At 41.4% G+C, this 20950-nt stretch overlaps 1 protein-coding gene across 1 annotated transcript in view; it reads right to left on the bottom strand.

Annotated features, from left to right (window-relative positions):
- Nucleotides 1-20950, bottom strand: part of MYLIP (myosin regulatory light chain interacting protein) — a 91267-nt gene that overhangs the window by 8824 nt on the left and 61493 nt on the right. Inside the window, exons 9-11 of the transcript XR_010376814.1 lie at nt 4365-4496; nt 4026-4138; nt 3215-3310 (exon numbers count right to left, since the gene is read on the bottom strand). The gene's annotated coding sequence lies outside the window, so the exon portion shown is untranslated. The remainder of the gene's footprint in view (nt 1-3214; nt 3311-4025; nt 4139-4364; nt 4497-20950) is intronic.

Here is a 20950-nt window from a genome sequence, read left to right as displayed (position 1 = left end):
TCAGTCCATTACATTCCTTAACCATTTTTCATAACTGAAACAGGAAATCCTCCAGAAACTCACATCTATTTCAAAATTCAGTAATTTCACTCCTCTCCACTCCATCACCGGGCACCTGGTGAGGAATGCCTTAACAAGGACGGCAGAGCTGCTTACAATAAGCAGAGTCTGAAAGTCTTAAGTGTCCGAGAAGGACGTCCATAATTCACAGAACAGATACTTAGCCTCTTAAGAATCAAAACTTGTATGTTTTATTTTAAATCCCTCAGCACCAAAGCAGTGAGTTTTGCACCACACACTGCTGCTTTTGGGGTGTTGCTGTCACTTCTTTGCGTGCCCATCTTCTACTTTTTTGATGGATTCTATGTTGACATGCTGTTGATATTAACCAGTACCTCATGTTCATAGTCATTGTAATAAAAGTTCAGCCAACATGAGTAATACTTAATACATTTTTAAGAGAAAAAAAAATCTTCCACAATTCTTCCATAGAAAATACAATTGTTTTTAATTTTTACGTTTTGTCATTTGTATCTTACCTAGCTGCAGAAATTTCATGTTGGTCCATTTCTACACGAATTACTTTCATCGTGTGTATGCTCTGTTAGCTGATATGCCTTGTGTATTGCACCTGTAATCTAATTTTCCCTTGTGCAGACCTTTGAACCAGGCAGTAACCCCTCTTGGAGAGTGCTATAGGTTGATTTATGTCCCCCAAGAATTCACGTGTTGCAGTCCTAACCTTCAGTATCTCAGAATGTGACCTTGTTGGGGGAAAGGGTCATTGCAGATGTAATTAGTTAAGATAAGGTCATACTGGAGAAGGGTGGGTCCTTAATCCAGTAGGGCTGGGGTCCCTATAATATGGCCATGTGAAGACAGGGACTTAGGGAAAATGCCGTGTGAAGAGGGGGGATTATAGTGATGTATCTGTGAGCCAAGGAATGCCAAGATCACCAGCAGAGCACCAGAAGCTAGGAGGAGACGAGGCAGGATTCCTCCTCCCCAGAACTGTGAGACAATACACTTTTGTTCTTTCGAGCCACCCAGTTTGTGGTACTTCGTTACGGCAACCCAGAGAACTAACACGGAGAGCTTCAGTGATTTACCCAATGGCAGTAGCGAGCAGATGGCAAGTTCAGGTGTGGATAGAGGTCACAAACTCAAAAGTCCGAGTTTTTAATTAGTACCCCTCACTGTCTCTTTGAGAATAGTGTCTGCTTTACATTATACAAAAGAACATCCCCACTTTTACAAATCCTACATAATCACCAATTTTTACTCATGTCTGGCAATAGCTGTAAAACAATTTACCAAACTATCACTTTATGGATAGTGGCCCGGAGGGAATCATACATATTTTATATAAATGTAAATTTTCTGGCACCTTTGAGAGTGTTTTGTGCACAGAGAGACTATTCAGAGATTTACTTTGGTTTTGAAAGTTAATATTTAATGTATTCAAATTGCAGATTATAAAATCTCATCTTTTCTTAAGCTTTTAAATTTAGTTGACTCTTATCATTCTAAGTATGTCAAATTGAAAAAAAGAATTTTCTTACAGAGACCGATCAAGAAAAAAAGACCTCAGCCTTGGAATTTTGAAACTTTGCCATTTCTAAAAATTCTGTATCAGAAAAGAGGAAGAGGGCTCACAGCCAGGAGCTGGGGACTCCTATGCCTCAGTTCCTTAATCATCTGAATTGCACGATTTCTCCGACATCTGAGTACCCATGAGGACCTATGAGCTTTTCCAAGGTTGGCCTGTGGTCAGCAGGGGAGGAGGATCAGAGCGGAAGACACATGGCGTCACTCAGTGGATGGGGGCGAAGTGGAACTTTGAGATGTAAGGTAGGAAATTTCAAAAAGGCTGTTTGAAAGGGGTGTTTGGTCAGTTGAATTGCGGGTCCCTGTTCATCATGATTCCTGGAAGGGCCTCAGGCCATTTAAAACAAGTTTACTTAAACGTTGCTTTGAGGTCTTAGTTTTTGCCCTTTCTACCTTGCCAGAGCTCCCAGGGCGGTATGAGTTACACGGCTGACATTTGCATACATGTTGGAAAATGTGTCTTTTAGAGTGAGAACCTTGGGCTGAGTCTGCATGAAGAGAAATTTCCTAGCAAGGAAATTCCCTGGTGAGACTATTTCTGGAGCAATTTTTGCTACAGTAATAGCATTGCCTTCTTGCAGGGGAAAGCCTTGGGCTATCCAGAGACTAGAAGTATTACAAGTGAGACATGGGAATAGCGCAGTGACCAAGGAAGGTTAGAAGAGTCAATTGCCAGGTGGGGGCAGGTATGATAACGTCACAGTTGGGTGCTATGCAGGGTGGGACGGGGTTCCCTGAATGACATCAGGCACAAACAGGGCAAAGCACATGAGGAGGTGTTAGATTGGAAAAGCCAGGCACAAAGAAGCATTTTTGATCTGATCCCTTGTCCCCCCTGCGCCCAACCTTGCCACTGAGTGTAATGCATTGCCCTGGAGAGGAAAGAGGACATAGGGGCCGTGGAAAACCCAGCTGGGTGTAGCTCACATTTGTGAACAGGTGGAGGGAGAAGCCTGCTGAAGTGCAGGCAGCCTTTTCTATCACTGGCCCCTCTTACAACTGGCGGCATGGGCTGGATCAGGAACCGCAAAGGCACCAAGGTGGTGGGAGGATGTTTTGTGGGGCAAGGGCCTTTAGCAGCTGTGTGAACCCAAGCTTTTCCCTTCTAAGACGTCGATGACCTGATTTACCAAACAAAACCTTCCTGAGCACCAAGTAATTGTTACAAATCCAATAAACTAAAGTAAACCGAAAGTTCTCTTCCATGTTTCAATACTGAGAATGACATGGAAGATTTCACCTTAAAACCGTAAATTGACTTAAATCGACTACACAAACACACATTTAAATTGACTGCACAAACACACGTTTCAAATTGTAGTGAAAAGATAAATACCAAATATGCAGACCCCTTCTTAACATAAGTGTATTGCTACTAGTGTTCTGATCCTCTTAAGCATTTCTACATTTAATTCTGAATCTCACCAGGTTGAAAAACACTTACGCAGTTAAGGAAGATGGTCACTCTACAGTTAACAGACGTTCTCTACTGAGGGAGACTCACAGCTGAAGGTTGCCTAGTTTCTCACTTGTGACCATGATGGAACACGCTGGTTCTTGCTATTCCTTTATGATTCCATAACAACAAGAGAGGATGGTCACTTACCCCTGTGCCTGGATTTAAAATTTGCACACGACCTAGTTCTTCTGTCTTCTCCAGGAGGAGTACGGAGGAGGCCCCAGCTCCCACCTCACTGAAAAACTGAAGACATATCAATGTTTTTTCATATAACCCTGAAGACCTTTAAATTTGATGGGTTTCTACTAAGTTTAAAGAGCTCCAGTTCTCATGGAAACTTCCATTCTTTCATATGTAAAAAAGAGATGATATCGAACATTATATGTAAATATATTTTTTATTTTATGTGAACTTCACTGACTGGAGGTTATAACTTACACAGCTGGTCAACTGAAGCTCTCTTTCGGTCAGATAATGCTTTTTAATTTTTAACTTTCTACTTTCTGTATCCTTCATTGATATAATAAATGAGCCAATAACAGCAGTCACAAGGCTCAATAAAAATGCATTCTTACAAATGAACTTATTTGCAAAAGAGAAACAGACTCACAGGCATGGAAAACAAACTTAGGGTTACCAAAGGGGAAGGGGGGACGGATAAATTGGGAGTATGGGGTTAGCAGATGCACGCTACCATATATAAAACAGAAAAACAATAAGGTCCTACTATACAGCACAGGGAACTATATTCAATATCTTGTAATAAACTATAATGGAAAGGAATTGGAAAAAGTACATATATATGTGTATAGAGTCTTTTTCACTGTGCCTGGAACATATAATTTAATACATGGTAGCTGTAAGAATAGGTTACTGTTAGTATTCTTTTATATAAAAATGAACTCAGATGAACTAACAAGGAATGTGAACCTGTTTATAAACACAGACTTTCACATACGTTTCACTCTTCCCCAGCCTTGGGCTCCGGCCACCTGGGCTCCCAAGAAGTGATGGCCATCCTTGGAGAAACTCTAGCATGAGATGTTCCCTCATGTCGAAATTCCACAGACTCTGTGAGAAGTAGAGAGGTTTGGTGTGTCTCTGGTCTTTTTCTGAGGTGAAATTTCATTGGAGGGAGAAGAGATTCTGGAAGCTGTGTTGGGGGGTGGGGGTGGGGATGGGTGCTGGGACCTGGGGGAGGGCAGTTTGCAGCATTAAATAGAGAAGCTGCCAAGACTTGAGTCCCATGTTTCTTATTCTCAGTTTGGCCCGGTGTCTGGTCTCTGTTTCCTCTCACCTCTTTCTTTGTATTAGTCAAATGCTGTCTCCTTCAAATCCGTAACATTTCATCCTCGCTTGTTGCCCTGGAAACAGCTCCTTTTTTTACAGCCAGGAGGGTTTTATTGATCTCTCTGCCTTCTTTCAACCCCTTTTTAAAAACAAAAACATCAGATGAAAATTCTACCTCCTAAAAACTCTTCCTGGAAAAACTCAAACATTTACAAATACACATATCTACTAACTTTCTCTTTAGTAATGAAACAAACGCCTCTTTTTTTTAGGTTTGTGCAGTTTTCTCTGTCTCTAATCAAATTCAAGACTACCTGTTTTTGTGTGTGTGGCATCTAGTATATTTGATTGAATGTGTTCTCTTAGTACATTTATATTCACGTTAAAATTAATTTGTGGCATCTGCCCCATCTCTGACTGACAGCTTCGTATAGAAACTTAATACAAAAACCCTGACTACACACAACCTGGCCATATAACAGAAAGAATCCCACATTTCAGGTGCTGAGCTGCCCATCTTGAGTAATACTTCATATAGTAAAATTCTGGTGCAATTAACCCTAATTTAAGCCACAATATATAATAGCTTGGGCTTTGAGAAGTCCTGGCATAATTATTTTTCACATCTGAATGCTGATTATCAGAGATTACGGAAGCCTTAGATTCTTGGGGGATAATTAATTTAATTAAGAGAGGAAATTAACTCTATAGCCAAAGCTACTTCCCATTTTACAAAGGAAATAGAAAAATTCCTCTAAAATATGACCTATTGATAAAAATGGATGTGCACACATCCCCCTCTCCATCACTGGTGTGATGGAGCACACCTGCATCCAGAAGCGCTGGGCCCTGCCGTGGAGATGTGCCCGACCCCACATGAGGCACCCATGCCCCACCTCTGTTCAGGACAGCGGGGCTCCCTGTGGGCCGCCACACACAAGGAGGATTACCCTTCTGAGTCCCTTCCTTTCTAGGTCCTGATTCCCAAGCTAGAAAGTTCCTGCTCCTCTTTGCTATCCCATAGCTCCACCCACTCTGGCCTTTTGTCCTCATTTGAGTAATTCACCATTTTATCTCTTTTTAACCCTTTTCCAGCCCCCATTATTTTCTAGGTTCAGGAAGAGGAAAGCGGGCTCTCCAGGCTACCATCCTAGTCTTTGTCTCCCTGAGTTCAGCTGGTTCTTTGAAGCTTGGTTTTTGCTTAGGAGTGGGACAGGAGAGGGGACCCTGGGGCCAGTGAAGGAAATACACACAAAAAACATAGCACTACGAAATTTTATAAATTTGATTAGTTTAGAGATGAAAAGCAAATCAGCTGTTAGTGCAGTTCTGTCACTTATTATTGGGGAACCTGAGGCCCAGAGATGTTAAAGGGTTTGCTCGAAGTCACCTAGTCAGTGGCAGAAGCAATGCCAATGTCCACGTCCCCATGCTTTCAGGCCAGTGTTGTTTTCGGAAGAGTGTGTTTCCCCTCATGTAAGAAATCAGTTACTATATTAAAAGTTTCTAATCAACCATAGATAATTTTTACTGGCTTTAAAAATATTAATGAGCATGGTACAGTCTTGTTACCTATACTGGAAGAACTTGAATACTCCAAATTAAACCCCATGTTGAGAAACAAAGAATTCAGAAAGGAATATTTCTTGGTCATTCTAGATAGTCGATTATTTGTCATCAAACTGAAGAAGTGGCTTAGCGGAGGTGCCCCCTCTAGGTCAATGTGTAATAAAGCAATAAATCATTAGCCAATCAAAGCATGTCACTCCTGGCTGAGAAACTGCTACCGGAACTCAATTTTTCTGAGCAGACTGGCAAGAAATTTCGCCAAGGATGCTTATGCTCAGCGTACAGTGGAAGCTGTTTCATTTTCTACAGCCTCTCCTTATTCATGATTACTCCCTGGGCTTGGATGCCAGAAGCCTCTTTTAATTGACTTAAATCTTCACGTGTCACATCCTGTCTGAACCTCAGGGTTTCTGAAAGAAACTGAAAACAGGATTCAAAAAGCCACGCTTCCAACAGTCCTGTATCTTTGCAACTTGTGTTCCCTTCGCTCTGGATAAAGGACACTGAGGGTGCGTGTGCTTGTATGCACCACTAGAGGGCACTTTGACACTTGCTTTCGAGTCCATAGTTTTTCAGACTCTCCCAACTCGCAGTTCCGTGTGTCTGTTGTGTCTACAGACTAGCTCTAATGAAATGCTCTGCCTGTACAGTGATACTCTGTGATGCTTAAATATTACTGGTGTCCCTCACTTTATTCTTCTCCAAAAGTTTTTTTAGCTATTCTAATTCCTTTGACTTTTCATATAAATTTTAGAATAATCTTGCCTGTATCTATAAAAATTCTTGCTTGTATTTTGATAGGAATTGTGTTAACTCTGTATATATATCTGGGGACAAGTGACATTGCTACCCTATTGAGTCTTCAAAGCCATGAATATGGTGTGTCTCTCCATTAGTTACATATTTCTTGATCTTTTTTTAACCAACCTTTTGTAGTTTTCAGCATACAAATCCTATACATGTGCTATTAGAGTCACATCTAAGTATTTTGGGGTTTTGGGTGATTACAAGCAGTATTGTACTTTTAATTTCGCATTTTTAGTTGAGCATTATGTTGAACAAAATTAGTAAGAGCAGAGAGCTTCCCTCATTCCCAATCTTAGGGAGAAATCAGTCTTCCCACATTAGGTACAGTGTTATCTGTAGCTTCTTGTACTGTCTGTGCTTTTGTAATCAGGGTAATAATTTTTTTCATAAAAAGAATTGGGAAATGATCTTTCCTCTTCTGTTTTCTGGAAGAGATTGTGTAGAATTGGTCCTTTGGTCCTGAGGTCCTTTGCCAGTCTGCCTTCTTTTCTCCACTGTTCAGAGTTTTCTTATGTTTGTCTTATATCTAATGTGCAGGGGTTTCAGTTGTATTCAGCAGAAGAGAGAGCGAAAAGTACTTCTCCATCTTCCCAGAGGAGGAATTCAATTTTCCCATATTTTAAATGAGCAAGTTGGTCTGTAGTGTCCTCTCAAGATCTTTTAAGCTCAAAAAATTATGTTATCCCATGACATTTAATTCTTGTTTGCCTTTTTATGGTCACTGCAGGATTACTGGGGGATTGTAACCACTATGCCATTAACATGTTTTCTAGTTCCAACTTCATGACTTTCCTACTCACCCCCACATGCTTCCTGCTCATCTAGGGAGAAACAAAGGGACGTTCTTGAGCTGGTATTGCTGTTCCCTTCAATAAAAAGACCAGCTGTTGTACCTTTTACGAGGTGGTGATTGCTTTGGTAGGAACCCCACTTCAGAATGTGGAAGGTCCAGGAACTGCCAAATGAAGCAGGGAGTAAAAGAGTTGAGAACCTCTGGTAGAGGGCAAAATATCCTTTACCCAGAAGCACAGGCTTTACTCACTAACGACATTTCTCATGACATTAAAATGCAAATTCAAACACTGCTGGTAAAAACTGACATCAGCACATGTTTTCAGAATTCTTCATCGTTCCATTTTCAAGCTCATGTTCCACACAAGATGGTTTAGTCTTTGAAACTGGCTCCATTGGCATGCACGGCACTGTTACAACTTGTTCAAATGTTAATGCAAGCAATTGCTGTTAATTTCCTGTTTACTCTAATACAAAAATGGAAAACTTTATTCAATCAGCCAGCATTTATTCTCCTCCCGGACAGATCTCCCTCCTGGCCCTCCCATCCCCTCCCTCCTCCTTCTCTTCATCCAGACTCATTCCTACAGAAACACCCTCCATTCCATTCATTTCTCCCATGTTTTCCACTCTCTTCATTCAATTATTTACCAACTGGGTTTTTTTTTAATATTAAAACAAATATCATAAAACTTTATACTGATTATCTAACATCAACATTTAATCTAGGCAGAATAATAATCATTCTGTACTTCAATCTGTTTCTTAGTTGCATTTTTTATAGGGACGATTGTTTTCAGTATAGTAGTCAAATTTAAAAAGTTGAGATATAATTCATATACTATAAGATGCGTCATCATAAAGTGTACAATTCAATGGCTTTTAGAATATTCACAGGCTGTGTGAGGTCCCTGAAGGTACTGAGGAAGCTGATGAATGAAGAGCTTGCAGGGGGTAGTTTGGGGTAGTGGGCAGCCATAAGATGTCCTAAAGGATAGAGAAATAAAGGAGAGTGTGTAGAGGTGAGAAGTCAAGTCTCGGGAGGGTGTGATGACCTCCATACCAAGATGGAAATGCAGAAGGGCAGAAGGTCCCCACAGCTGGAAGAAGAGAGTCAGTCAAAGAGTCCTTAGCCTGATAAAGGTTAAATCCAATTGGGGAGCAAAGTGTGTTCCTGCACAAAGCAACTCCACGTAACTGCTGGTGAATCTCAGGGTTAGGGACAGAGCCTGTCACTCCTCAGCTGGTCAAGTTTGCCTGAGGTCTACTCACTGTTGGCACAGTCATGGCGTCTTCTCTGAGCCACTGGTCTTACTATCTTTCCATCCTAAACACCATCCCTAGAACTCTCCCATCTTTCACTGCTCACCTCATGTCCTCGAGGAAATACCCCCAGCCATCCTGTCTGTACTGAGTCCTCTCTTCTCACTGCATTTTTAAGGAAATCTAGTGATACAGGAGTCACCGTATGTTTGCCAGCAGTCTGATCACCGGCTGCCAGGTGATCTTGCGGCCTAATTACTAACCCAGCCTCGCCTGTGAGTGTCAGCAGCTTGCATTATCACTGTTTCTTTCCAAGTGCCCATTTAAAGATCTTCGCCAGGTATGTTAGTCTGCGAGGGCTACTGAAACCAAACATCGTAGACGGACGGGCTTAAACAACAGATAACTGTTTTCTCACAATTCTGAAGGCTGAATGTCCCAGAACAAGGTGCTGCCAGGGTTGGTTTTCGGTGAGGTCTCTCTTCCTGTCTTTCAGATGGCCGCCTTCTTTCCGTGTCTTCACATGGCCTTTCCTCTGTGCATGCGTGAAGGGGGAGAAAGGTGTGGAGAGAGAGTGTGCGCTGTCTCTGACATCTCTTCCTCTTCTTATCAGTCTTTTCAGGTTAGCCCCATCCTTAAGACCTCATGTAAACTTAACTGCCTCCCTAAAAGCCCCATCTCCAAATACTATCACACTGGGGCTTCAGGCTTCAACATATGCATCTGGGGGGACACAACTCAGTCTGTAACACCAAGAAAAGACTGGGGATCCTTGCTATAGGGAAAAAAAAGATCTAAAAAATAATACTTGACTTCCTCTATATTTCCATGGACTTACTAAAGGTAGAAAGTCTCAGTGGAATCACCATGTGCGCGCACACACACACACACACACGGAATATAGAATAGGTCATCTTCAAACATTTTTCACACATACCACAGTAATTTTGACACACTATCCAATTCCTTGCATTTTTTAGACTGTCATCCAAAAGGCTTTATCATAAGTTTTATGTTGTTGCAAAAGATTAACTGCCTAGTCTGATGTACTGTGAGTATTAAAATTTTATAATAAGACTGTGAACATTACTCATTTAATCATCACCATTTAAAACTGACAAGTTCTTTCTTTAATGAGAATAAATTTTAAATTGCTCCTTTTTCTCCTTGAAATTGCAACTCAATTCCACTTCTCCATAGAATTATATCCTTTTGTAATAATACATTTTACACTCCAGAGAATTCTACTGATCACCCTATTATATTTTTCTTCAGTAGAAAAATGAAATTGGTTCTTTTAAAAGTTCCTGTGACTAAGCGTTAAACTGTTAAACATTAATCTGGATTGAGTTTATTATGAATTTATTATTCTTACACAATTGATCAAAGCAACTTATCTATTTTGTATACTTCGAAAAGGATAACAATGCGTAACAGTAAAAATTGCATGGGAGATTCATCTATTAAGGAGATGCATGTTTCCTCCATTTAGTTCATATACCTATGAATGAAAATTAGTTTTAGAGCACTGAGATATAGTTAAACATTAATTCTATTTCCATTCTTACTTTTATAACTAAGTATAAACACTGAAAAACTAGCTCGTATAAATAGCTGGATGAGAACTGATACACTTTTGTTACAGCAAATAACTCAGTTCCTTGAACTCAGGATTATATGCTAAGAATCATGTGATGATCTTCTTCCTCTTCCTCCCCCTCCTTTCTCTGTCTCTCTAGCTCTCTGTCCCTCTCTCTCCCTCCTGCCAGGTTCCCTCCAGAGCTCGGGACATGGATTATTTTTGCAGTCTCCTAGCAACTCTATGCAGTATGGCCTTTTATTATTCCCATTTTACAAACAAAGAAATTGAGGCACCAAGGAGACTGAATCACAAAGTCACAAACTGAATAGATGGCAAAGCATGAATTCAAAGCCAGACAGCCTGACCCCAGAGCCTGCACTCCCGGCCATGACCTGTCACAGTAGGGGGCACAAGCTGGTCCAATTCTGTCCCAGGGCTTGGAGCACATATTTGTCAGCTGGTTCTTTAATGAGAGCTAAACCCCAGAAATAGGAAAGTTCCAAAAACGTTGTTTAAAAGTTCACTCAACTCATCTTTGGTCTCCTGGAGACTTGCTACCCAGTTGCCAGGTCGCTGATCTTTAGAGAGCTAGCTGGAGAAATTGCCATGATGTAAGAAAGCCCTTTTTGCAGTATTTCCAGGGATTGTCAGGCAATGTTTCTCATCCTTTCCATTCCAGCAAAGTCCAGACTGGCTCTGACCCTCCATCCTGGACAGCCTCCCGTGTCCTATGTCCAGGGCTTCCAATGCCCAAAGAGTTGGTCTAACTCAGCCTCATTGCCTCCTGCTGAGGTCTGAAGGCTTCGATTTCTGTGCCAGGCGCCACTGAAATGCTGTTTGCTTAAGTCAACCCCGTGTTGGGATCTCGAGGTCCTGGGTGGGGGTCAGCAGCGTATTTCTCTGTTTATTTTCGTTAGATTCTAGCAGTTGCGACCCAGCGGTGTTGATGTACTGGGGCTGCTGTTGCCTGCTGAGCAACGAAGCAGGGATTGGAGCTGTTGGCAGAGGTCCTGTGGGCATGTGGAAGGGAGGGAGGGAGGGAGGGGGTGCAGGGTGGTGGGAGTCCTGTTTGGAAGTAAAAGGAGCCAGTGAAAAAGCTTGGTTCTTGACTTGATTGGGTAACTGGAGGCCCAGGCCTGGAGTCTGGCTAGCAACCGTCCTGTACATCTGGCTGCACTTCGGCCCGTCTCTGTGGCAGTCGGTTTTGGGCCTCACGGCTATTACCCGGAGTCAGGAGCAATGTCTTTCATTCTGAGATGTCTAAACCCCCAACCACAGGCATGTTTTCCTCCAGGGCAGAGGGCAAATGCAATTACATCTGTGACCAATTTACACAGCTGGGAGCTCAGCCTCCTGACAGAAACATTTATTTGAGATGCAAGTCTCCAGGGAGCTGGGGAACCAGACAGGAAGTGAGGTCCAGCAAGTCTTTGTTGCCTGTGCTTGCTAGCCTGAGACTTGAAAACAAAGCACAACAAGAGAAAACGTCAACTTTGGCTTTTTTTTTTTTTTTTTTTTTGACTTGAGATCATTTTCTTTACAAACCAGGAGGGTTTTCAAGGCGTAGAGGAGAATAAGAATATCCAAATAAGACAAGGCTGACGCTGACCTTGTACAGATACAACACGCACATCGCACACGGAAGTAGTGGCCGGAGCAACTGCTTGGAGGCCCAAACCCCCGATTTCTAGTTCTGATGGCGTCTGACTGCAGCATCCCGGACAAGTCACCTCACTCAGGAACCTCATTACACAAGAGAAGGGCAGCCTCCAGGCCCATGAGCTTTTGAAGGATCTACAAAATTGTTTGGGGCTGGAAAATATTGACATCACCCCCTAACAAATTTAAAAAAGAAAATGGCCAGACTGAAAGACATGGGTCTGTAAGATGTTGTTATTGTGTCCAGTTCATTCATTTTTAAATCCCTATTTTTAAAATCCGTAATTTAAAAAAGAGTTTATCAGGTTAGATTTTCTCACTTTACAGTAATTCTGAGTCGGCTGTACTGAAGTCACTGTTAATTGTAAATGATGTGTTATTCATAGACAGATGATTTTTTTGAAGCAAAATTATGAACATCTTGTCAATTTCTTGAGTTAAGAATTAAATATTTAAGGTAAGTGCATTTTAATAGGTTTGGTACACACTCAGTGAGGTCCTTTTCAGCACTGAAAATTCCATCACCCTATGTTGGCAGAGGACTCCCAGTCGGATACAATCTCAACAAGGTTGAGCTAATCTTTTGGAGGAAAGCTATGCCAGAAAAGATGGTTAGTATTACAAATGCTGCAGATCTTCCTGCTGGGAACAGAAGTGAGCAGGTGGGTGTGTATACCTGTGGCCAGCTTTCTGCAGCAAGAGGGACCAGAATCTTGCACAAGCCCCAAAAGAGTGAGCTAGAAGCATCATATGACAGGCCCCTGAATAGGGAGCTCCGGCGCAGTGGCATCACCTCTGTCCTCACCAACATAGCACGTGTTAGACTGAACCACGTGAAACTGCCGATGACGGACCATTTCCAACCTACAGAAATGGCAGCCTCACGTGGTCCAAACTACCACTTGCAGATGGGAGTGTCATTCCCATCCTCAGGCTGCTTGCAAGGACAGGCTGATTGGAGAGGATGATAAATGTGTTGTGGTGCTTTCTGCTGGAAACTTCAATTCCATCTTAAAACATGAGTGCAATCATTTGCCCAGTTACCCTTGTGAAGAGTCTGGGCTCAAAAATGATTGCCTTCCATAGTTTTGTCCCATGCCCCTGAACTCCAGGGACTCCAATCCTTTGGAATTCTGAGCTGATTGTGGGTCCTTTGCCACCACCTTGCTCAACTCCTTAGGTTTCTAGATCCCTTTTCTAGAACTTTCTAGAGGGCAAAGGAAAACCCTGCAAAAGCATTGCATAGGCAAGCCTACGAGGAACAGTCTAATCCAGTATTTAGCCATAAGGCAAAGACTGGCCTTTGTTGGTTGGTTGGTTTCTTTCTGAAAAACAGCATTGTTGAGATACAATTCACATACCACAGAATTCAGCCATTTGAAGTGTACAATTCAATGGCGTTTAGTATATTCACAGTTATGTGTCTATCATCACAATCAGTTTCAAAATATTTTTATGACCCTAAGAAGAAATCCCCTACACTCCTTAGCCATCACTCCCCATCCCGCCCCATCCCATCCCTGCTAGTCCTAGGCAATCAATAATCTACTTTCTGTCTCTATACATTAGCCTATTTTGGACATTTCATATAAACGGAGTCATATATAATGTGGTCCTTGGTTACTGGCTTCTTTCACTCAGCATATTGTTTTCAAGGATCATCCATGTTTTAGTATGTGTCAGTACCTCACTTCTTTTTATGGCTGAAAAATATTCCATTATATGGAAATACTGTATCGTGTTTATTTATTTGGCCATTGTGATGGTTAATTTTTTTGTCAACTTGACTGAGCTAAGGGATGCCAGAGAGCTGGCAAGATGTTACTTCTCTGTGTATTAGTGAAGGTGTTTCCAGGATTTGCATTTGAATCAGTAGACTTGAGTAAAGAAGATTTGTCCACACCAGTGTGGGCAGACATCATTTAATCCGTTGAAAGGCCAAACAGAGCAGAAAGGCAAAGGGAGGACAAATTTTCTCTCTCTGTTCCTGAGTTAAGACGTACTTCCTCTCTTGCCCTTGGACATCAGAGCTCCTGGTTCTCAGGCCTTCGGGTCTGGGGCTTATGCCAGCAGCCCCCTCCTTCTCAGGCCTTTGGCCCCGGCTGAATTAACTACCAGCTTTCCAGGTTCTCCAGCCTGCAGATGGCAGACTATGGGGCTTTTTGGCCTCCATAACCACGTGAGACAATTCCTATAATAAATCTCCTCTTAAATATACACTTAAATATATCCTATTGGTTCTGTTCTCTTCAAAACCCTTGTACATCTACTGATGGACGTTTAGGCGGTTTCACTTTTAACTATTATCAACAATGTTGCTTTGAATGTCAGTGTCTAAATGTTTACATGGACATACGTTTTCATTTCTCTTGGGTATATATGTAAGAATGGAATTGCTGGGTCATATGATAATTATGTTTAACATTTTATGAACTGACAGACTGTTTCCCAAAGCAGTTGCACCATTTATATTCTAACCAACAGTGTATGAGGGTTCCATTTTTTTTCTACTTTCTTGCCAAAACTTGTGATTTTCTGCTTTTTTTCTTTTTAAATTATAGCCTTCTCAGTGGGTGTTAATTGGTATCTAACTATAGCTTTGATTTGCATTTTCTGATTGCTAGTTATGTTTAGCATCATCTGCTTGTTGGCCATTTGTGTATCTTCTTTGGAGAAATGTCTGTTCGGATATTTTGTCCATTTTTAAAATGGGTTATTTGTCTTTTTGTTGTTGAGTTGCAATAGTTCTTTATATATTATAGATACAAATCTCTTACACAGACGATTTGCAAAAATTTTCTCTCATTCTATGGGTTTGTTTTTCACTTTCTTGATGGTATCCTTTGGAACACAGAAATTTCACAATTTAATTATGCCCAGTTTATCTTTTCTTTAATTGCTTATACTTTTGGTGTCATATCCAAGAAACCATTGCCTAACTCAAGGTCACAAAAAGTTACACCTATGTTTTCCTCTAAAGGTTTTACATTTTAGCTATTACATAGGTTTTGATCCATTCTAATTTGTATATGGCATGTGAGAGGGTCTAAATTCTTGTTTTAAGTTTAAAAATTTTTGCATATGTCTATCCATTGTCCCAGCACCGTATGTTGAAAAACTATTCTTTCCTCACTGAATGGTCTTGGCATCCTTGCTGAACGTCAATTGACTGTAAATGTAACAGTTTATTTCTGGACTCTCAAATCTATCTTATCGATCTATGTCTGTCCTTATGCCAGTACCACACTGTCTTGGCTACTGTAGCTTTTCAATAAATGCTGAAGCTGGGAAGTATGACTCCTCCAACTTTGTTCTTTTTCTTTTTCAAGATTATTTTGGTTGTTCTGGACCCCTTCAATCGCAATATAAATTTTGGGGATACCTTGTTGATTTCTGAAAAGAAGTCAGCTGGGATTTTGATAGAGATTGCATTGAATCCGTAGATTGGTTTGGGTAGTATAGCCATCTTAACAATACTAAGGCTTTTGATCCATGAACATGGGGTATCTTTTCACTTTTTTAGGTCTTATTTAATGTCTTTCAACAATGTGTGTAGTTTTCAAAGTATACTGGTTCTGTCCTTTTTTGGTTAAATTTTTATTCCTAAGTATTTTATTACTTTAATGTTATTAAAAATGAAATTCATTTCTTAATTTCACTTTTGGTTTGCTCATTGCTACTGCATAGAAAGACAACTGATTTTTGCATAACCTTGCAGAACTCACTTATTAATCCTAACAGTTCTTTAGTGGATTCCTTAGGATTTTCTATAATTAAGATGAGGCCGTCTGAAAATAGGCATAGTTTAATTTCTTCCTCTCTAACCTGGATTCCTTTATTTCATTCTGGCTAAGGCCATTTGTATCTCAACTGTCTAAGGAGCCGAACTTTTGTTATCAGCCATCACAGGAGGATGAATTAGGTACCCCGGTACCTTTAGCCAGCCAATTAATGCCTAATGTTCAGCCCACCACCCACATGGAGAGATACACACGTCCCTGAGTATATTTCAAAACAAGTCTCCGGCACTAATCAGGCATGTGCTTGGACAGTTTATGACAGTGTTCCCAGGTTGAGTGTTGGGATATCAGGGAAGAAAGAGAAGAGGAACAGCTTTGGATGTGGAACCCTTTCTGTGAGGGCTAATGCCCTTAGGATCTCAGCCAGAGAGGGATATGGAAGAGCTCACCGAGGAAGAGGTGGGGACCCACATATACAGAGAACCACAGCCACAGCCTGGACAAACCGCCCAGCTCCTGCCCACCTTCCACACTGCTCGCTGCAGGTTGAAATAGAAAAGAAAAGAAAAGAAATTCACTGCTTTTTCAGCCTACCAACCAAGTAAGCTCCTTTCCTCTCGGACTTGGAATTGACAAATTCTGTAAGCCGTCCTCATTAATGAGACAGCTCCAAGTCAAGCGTGTTTTTCTCATGCTTTCAAGCATTCTGTGCCTCTAGCACTTCTCTGATTGGCTGGGCTCGGGAAGCTATCCAAAGAGATCTCTGAGTTTGTGCCTATTTGTGGTGGCTCTTTGCTGTGAGGTGGAAACAGACCCTGCTCCCTTGTTGGGGGCAACATGGCGGCCCCCATGACTTCAGAAAACAAGATGAAATAAACATCTTGGTTCATGGGCCAACTGTGCAAAGCAGGCTTTGTGGGGGGGGGACTGCAAAGGTGGAAGAGCTATTCAAAGGTTGCCAGGGCTGGAGAATAAACTGGCTTTGATGAGGCTTATGGACACGATCCAGTTTTTTGCAAAATCCATGCCCAACCTCCCTGAAGTGCACCATTGAGAAAACGGCTTGAAAATAGGTTGAATGACATGGGGAGCAACATTGGTAGAATAGCTTTAATGAGCCAAAAAATGTGGTTTCAAATGCCCCTCTGAGTGCCACTGCCTCGCTTTGCCAGCAGATGTAAAATCTGTCCACTGGGCCAAACTCAGAGAGCCACGAAGCAGTACTTATGCAAACTCTAAGCCAGTGAGTTGCATTCACATTTAAGTCCAGAAAATCTACTCATCTGAGGAAAGATGTGTCTGTGCTGAAGGGGAATTGTTTACAGTCCTGAATGCCTGGTAGGGTTAGGGAGCAGGGTGTGTGCAGAAGGAACTCTCTCGGATCTCCTGCAGAGAGAGGTTTTGGCTGTGCTTGGCTGTTGGCTCCCAAAAAGGAGAGGGGGTTGTTTACTGTACAGTCAGATCCTGGTTATTCAGGGGCCAATTGTCCATTTCATGGGTTCACTGGCCTTGGGCCTCTCTTCCCTTTTAAAGTTTTCCTGACTTTTGGTGATGTTGCTGCTCAGGGGATCCCAAACAGTAGAAAGAATGAAAAAAGGATAAAAGAAGTTTTGCCAAGTGTGGGCAAGTCCTGCTAACAATCTGATCAGGAAAAGGGAGCAAACGGTGTGGTTAAAATTGAACCTGGGGCTGGTTGGGAGCATTTCCTTCTCTGTTCTCTACGTGTGGTGTCTTGTGCCCCTACTGCCGTTGGGACTCTGCAGAAGATTTACCGGGGAAAGAAAGTTCTGGAAGGCAATGCTCATGAAGTGAAGGCAGGGAGACAGAGCAGCCAGTTGGGCTCACAGTAAGGAATGTTGACAGCAGAGAGAGTCAAGCAAAAAAAAGGGGCCCGAAGAAACATCTGGGCTCTGACTAGGCTTGGCTTCCAGCTAAGGATTTGTCATCGGTAGGATGCCAGCTCCATCCAGCTCTTAGACACCAAATGATCAGACACTTGGTAATCGTGACTTGAGGGGGTCAGTAACAAATGCCCAGAGAGCAGAAGCAAAAATACAGATCTGTGAGGACATCTGGTGAGGCCAAACCCCAAGAAAGTCATGGAAATGGAAAATGAACATATTACTCGACAGGAGAAGTTGCATGAACAACTGGGAAGGAAAGTGGGGTGACCTTTCATAAAAAGAGTGGCAGAGGAGTCTTATGACATAAAAAAAAACTTTAATAAAGATTTCTTAGAAGGAACTAGCTCTTTTATGTTAATACACTGAAGGCTTAGGACTGATTAATGTCATTACTTTGAAATGTAATCTCTTCATTAACCTCTCTCACTTTCCTTTATTAGTGACCATTTATATTTTTAATTTATATGATGCATGTAATAAAATGATTGCAGTTATACTTTAAATTTGTAATTAGGATTTTTAAATAATTCAAACCGAGCTTTTCAAAGAGGGCTTCCCTGCTCTGTCACTCTTGTCCTTTCTTCTAATCTCATTGCTTAACTCACAGTGAAAGAGTTTTTATTGCAATTGAAACAGAACAAGAATTACATTTCAGTCTTAAGTCTTTAACCATGCTCATGATTTTTTTCCCCCTTGTTATCAAATTTAAGAAAGTTCAAGGCTTTTGGTTCAAAGATCAATTTTTTTATTGGTGAGATTGACAGAAGCACCCACCAAAGACAAACTTTGTTATAAACTAGAATAACTGATCCTAACAGCTTTCTCCACCCCTCACTTCTAGGATGTTGCAGGAAAAACTAGTTTGACAACAATAATGGTCCTTAAACTTCTTTCATCTCAGTTGACTTTGAGAGTCTAATAAAATTCATGAAACTTCCTCCCATGAAAAAGTCCACATGAACACAAAATCCCCAAAGCTGTTCTACTCCAGATAGTGTTCTGAAGCAAAACTGTGGTTCTATAGTTACATCCTTGGGATGTGAGCTTTAAGGAGGATTTGGAAACTTTCCCCTTTATTATCCACATAAAGAAGTGAAGGATTACCAAAAAATCAGGAAAGGAAGGCAGTGGGAGGTCCCAAAGGAAACAGAAGTGTAAAAAGTGAAAATAAGCAAACTCATAGAAGAAAATGCAGGAGAAGATTATGGGAAACCTCCAACAGTAGCACTAGGTGGGAGTTTATTCTGTCTTAACTTCAGCCCCACCCAGGGAAGGGAGGACTGAGAGTAAAGTGGTCTGCAGAACTGCTTTTTGGAAACAGTGCGACGATGCCAACAACAATTTGAAGCAAGCAAGTGAAAGGACGGCTGGGAGGAGACAGTCTGAATTTAAAAGACCCCAGCAGGAGATGCTCTGTGACAGAATCAGACTTGACAGGCAGAGGAGTTTACCTCTGCTGTCATCTCTAAACAGAAATCTCGGACAACATATTGAGTATGCTCTTGAGATGCTGCCGTGTGTCAAAGGAAGAGCAGACATATGTTTGAGCCACAAGGGAGAACCTACCCTGAGTGGTCAAGATGACTCAGATTTCTTGCCTATTCCTGATAAAACAAGAGCAGCCCTCTCTTGCTAAGGAATGGCTTGGTTAAATACAAGTTGACTGAATATGCTTTGGGAGGCTACTGTATTTAGTGTACCTTGGGGTCTTGCCACAAAGCTGGCGCTGGTCTAGCAGTAACCTATATTAAAGGGATTAGGCAAAGACATGTCTCGTCAAGCAGTTTGAAACTGATAGGTTTGTGCTGAGGAGTCTGTTACTTGATGTTTCCTAAAATAACAGCAAATGAATCAAGAGCTCCTGGCAGTTGTGCCTTGCTGCAAGTACAGTGTGTTGCTGCGAGTGGCGGAGATAAAATTCACAGAAACGTGATTATGAGCTTTCAGTGACAACACCGTTTCACATTCCTCTGTGATTGATGCTTGTCTTGATCAAGAACAGAAAATGTTATGTAGAGATTATTCAAAATGTCTGATCAGAAATGTAGCCAACATGGCCGTATAGATTTATTCCCTTTTCTTCCAAACAAACAGCATAACATATAAAATAGGAAAACAGAACATTTTAAATACATAAATATAGAAAACAAAACTAGGAAGACATTGTGCGTTGTTAATGCTCGCTGCTGTAACAGACCATCTCTGAAATCTCAGTGGTATAATAAGAGATAGTTTCTCACTCACGTAAATTTTGACCAGATGTCCAGAGGCTGCCTTCCATGCAGTGACTCAGGGGCCCAAGCTCCTTCAACTCTGTAATTCTCTCATCTCTTAAGAGTCCTTCACATCAAAAAAAGCAAGCATGGAACATGACATGGAAGTTTTTTTTTTTTTTTTGAGACAGGCCTAGAAATGTCATGTATCACTTCTGCCCACATTCCTTAACCATCACTCAGTCATATGGCCATACCTAATTGCAAAGGAGATTATAAATGTCATCTAGTTTCCTGCCCTGGAAATAGAGGAAACAGATTTTAGTAAACACAAAAATGTCTGCCTACAGAGTCAGACAACTTTATGGTCCAAACACCTCCATGGGGATACATGTCTCCATAAGCCAATGGCAAAGCAAAACCACAAAACAGTAAGCAGGAATTAAAGTCACTGGCCACTGCACTACAGAAATGCAAGCATAAAGGGTGGCAAAAAGATTCAGCTTCTGGCGAATGAACAGTGCTAACAGTGCTTCACATGAATTGAGAGTCTGGGAATAGTCTCACTGCTTGAGTCTCTGATTCAAGAAAAAAGTATGTTGAAAATGCTGCCTGATAGAACTATGCATAAAATACTGCCAGCTGGGGAGGTAGATGGACATAGACACAGCCTCTTGATCAGAAACTGAGGCAAGTTTCCATTCGTGTCTGTGATTTCACCATTATCATCAAAGGGCAGAAGAGGCCCACTCAGACTTTGTAATGTTAGAGGCAACTGCAAACCCTACAGACAGGGAGGGGTCAGCATAGAAATGATATGTGGAAATAGTCTAAGACAAAGATTATCCTACAAACCTCAATTCCAAAACACATCAAGGAATACAATCACTGAGCCAACAAAAACCATGACGACGACAAAAACAGCTTCCAAAAGTAAAAATCAGAAGACAAACTGATTCTGGATAAACTTGTAAAGAGCATTCTGAGAAGGACCTAAAAATAGTTATGCTTGGAATGCTCAGAGAGATGAGGAAATCGTATCTTGAAGCAGAACAGGAGAACTT

The sequence above is a fragment of the Camelus dromedarius genome, chromosome 19 (genome assembly GCF_036321535.1).
Source record: "Camelus dromedarius isolate mCamDro1 chromosome 19, mCamDro1.pat, whole genome shotgun sequence".
Classification (NCBI taxonomy): Eukaryota; Metazoa; Chordata; class Mammalia; order Artiodactyla; family Camelidae; genus Camelus; species Camelus dromedarius.
The sequence above is the reverse complement of the archived record's forward strand: the minus strand, read 5'-3'. Positions and strand labels throughout refer to the sequence as shown.